Source organism: Sinocyclocheilus anshuiensis, unplaced genomic scaffold (genome assembly GCF_001515605.1).
Source record: "Sinocyclocheilus anshuiensis isolate Anshui unplaced genomic scaffold, SAMN03320099.WGS_v1.1 scaffold352, whole genome shotgun sequence".
Taxonomy (NCBI): domain Eukaryota; kingdom Metazoa; phylum Chordata; class Actinopteri; order Cypriniformes; family Cyprinidae; genus Sinocyclocheilus; species Sinocyclocheilus anshuiensis.
The window spans coordinates 543,725-546,586 of record NW_015557093.1 but is presented as its reverse complement, the minus strand read 5'-3'; the positions used below and the strand labels follow the sequence as shown (position 1 = coordinate 546,586).

The 2,862-nt window shown below is 37.2% G+C and overlaps 1 long non-coding RNA gene across 1 annotated transcript in view; it reads right to left on the bottom strand.

Moving 5' to 3' along the window:
* The window catches only part of LOC107677363 (uncharacterized), an 11,673-nt gene that overhangs the window by 2,338 nt on the left and 6,473 nt on the right, over positions 1 to 2,862 (bottom strand). The window contains exons 2-3 of the long non-coding RNA XR_001632828.1: positions 2,005 to 2,012; positions 1,112 to 1,114 (exon numbers count right to left, since the gene is read on the bottom strand). This is a non-coding gene — a long non-coding RNA (uncharacterized LOC107677363). The remainder of the gene's footprint in view (positions 1 to 1,111; positions 1,115 to 2,004; positions 2,013 to 2,862) is intronic.

Genomic DNA, 2,862 nt, shown 5'->3' with positions numbered 1-2,862 from the left:
AAATATATAACACTGTTCTAGTGGTTTTTGGATATTTTAATAAAAAAATCTTACATATTGTGCCTTTAAGTGAAAAGGTCTGAAAACTGAAACATTAATATACACTGCCATTTAGGTTTGAGGTTTTTTTAATGTCTTTGAAAAAAGTCTCTTATGCTGACCAAGGTTGCATTTATTTGATCAAAGATACACAAAAAAATGTAATATTGGAAAATATTATTTCCATTTAAAATAACTGTTTTCTATTTGAATATATTTTAAAATGTAATTTATTCCTGCGATGACAAAGCTGAATTTTCAGCAGCTGTTACTACAGTATTTGTGTATTACTGATCTTGTGCACGAGAAACATTTCTTATTATCAAAAATGTTGAAATCTGTTGAAATAAAAGATTTTTTTTTCTTTCTGACCCCAAAGTTTTGAACAATTGTGTAGATTGTAGAGTTTCTTAATATTTAGTTCTTAAAACTTAACACTTTTGATTTAACCACATTTGCATAAACTTTAATGACATCTGCATGATCTTCACAAATTTGTGTAAACCCTAATGATCATATTTTCCTGTATGATTTGTGAATGATCCAAATATTAAGAAATACTACAAATACTAGGAAACTCTGAAATGTAAATGTTTCAATTCTTCAAAAATGTCTCACTCAATGCTGACAATGTAAACTGTACTGAAAAAATGTATGCAAAATACAAAGAAGTTCACATGATCATTTACAAATTTGTTTATTTGGCCTGAAAGAGTACAAAATATGAAATATTTTTTATTCATTTTCCTTCATGTTAAATTATTTAACATTTGAAATAATATGTAAAATGGCTTTCTATGTTTGAATATATGATTTCACTGTATGGTTCTTTCATAAGGAGCCAATTTATTGTTTTATTATTTTACCTGTCTTTTAAAAAAATTGCAACATAAAAGAGGCCAACTTTCCACAGAATTTCATAGTTATTTTTTAGCAGATAATTCAACCCTCAATGAATTTTCACCTACACTATTGTGTTTCACAGCTTGACCTGAGCCATAAAATTCACATAATATATCCATCATATGCTGCTCCAGTATGTTCCAGTTTAAGCCATTACAGCAATCAAGACTCACTCCCATTAGAAAGCTCTGGTATTTCCTCTCTCGCTGAGATTTCTCCAGTGACCTTGGGCAGGTTGCTCCAGGTGCGCCGGCAAGCCTGTAGTCAGTGGACCCTGCCGAGGCCCCAGTGCTCTCGTGCTCTGGCTGCGAAGGTGGCGAACAGCCTCCGAGATAGAGGTGGAGGGGCGGCGAGCCGATCAGAAACGCTGCAGCCAGGTCGCCCATTTGGAACTCATTAAAACGGCAAGGCGGGGGCAAGGCCGAGGGGCCCCGCACTGTCTGAGCTCATTTGCAGAGTGTCCTTTCCCACTGACAGCCTTCTAATTCGCATTTGAATTTAGGTCACATTGATCTGGGCCTGCGTCCAAAGCCGGCGCTCCCAACGGAACCTCCTCACACAGGCAGGACTTTTCTTTCCAGAGAGAGAGAGAGAAACTGCCTGCAGCACTACGGGTGTGAGATCTGTCAGTGAGCGTTCCTTTCTCTGGACACAAGCAGGGATGGAGCGAGGGAAGAGGAGATGGATGTATAGAACTGGAGAAAGGGTGTGTGTTAAACCAGCGACAAACTGTAGAGGGCCTACAGAGAGAAAGAGAGAAATGCTCAATGAAGAAGTGCTCTCTGAACCACGCCAGATGTTTAACAGGTCATTGGCTGTAAGGGTTATATATGGAGACATGTGTTATGATATAAAGCTGACTTCATACATAAAGACTATAGCTAGCAACTTGTCATCTTTAGTTGAAACATAAGGCAAGATGCAGAATCTGAGTTCTAGCTGAGCACACGTGCGTCTGTGCTTGTAAAGGCCACATTCATGAAAAATGTCTAGCAAAAAATATTCATAAATAGACTAAATTATATCATTTAGAAATAAAAAATCCTTAAAGTTTTTGTTTACACTGTGTCCTATTCATGCACAATGCAACTACTTTAATTTTAACTATTCACCCTCTCAATTAAAACTCTGCCCTGACAATTTATTTACAAAGCAGTGTTTCAGACTGGCTAAAAAACACTCTCCTAAGTCTTCTGTGCTGTTTACAGAGCCTAGGGCTGCCACAAAGACAGCTGTGATTTCTCAAGGCACCTATTTCAGTGATATCTGTCAGGTATTAGGAACATTTTTTGCATTCACTAAAAAAAATAAATTGCTTACAGCACCTTTAATTTAAAACAGTAGAAGTTTAAAAAAATAAAAAATTGCTTACAGCACCTTTAATTTAAAACAGTAGAAGTCAATAGAAGCTTTTAAACTGGGGGCTAGAGGAAGACTTTACACCGCATATGAAAGCACCAGAGCTTGAGAATTCTTGAGAAAAATACTGTCACTTATGCAACTGCATATAACAAAATTTAAAATAACCCCCAGCAATCTTCTAATCAGTTCCAACTGCCTCATACACTCATATAAGCAATGAAATAGTCTCCTTATACAGTACAGACTGACAAAGTCTGGTTCTGGTGTCTAAAGGATGAATGAAGGTGATAGTCAAATACAAGGCTGTATGGAGTGAGATCCTCATGGCAAGCTTGAATCCGAGTCTCCCCTCCTTTCTTCTGGGCTCCCCCTGGATAATTCACTGCACAGACTGCGCTAGGCGTTTTTTTTCCTTTGTATCTATTACCATTTTTTTGCTTTTCTCATGAAATTCGCAGATACGGAGGAGGATCTGACCTCAGCAGCGCGGATGTCTCGCATTCCTCAAGAACTCAATTAATCACAGCATTTAAAATAAATAAATTAAGGCCGTCGTGT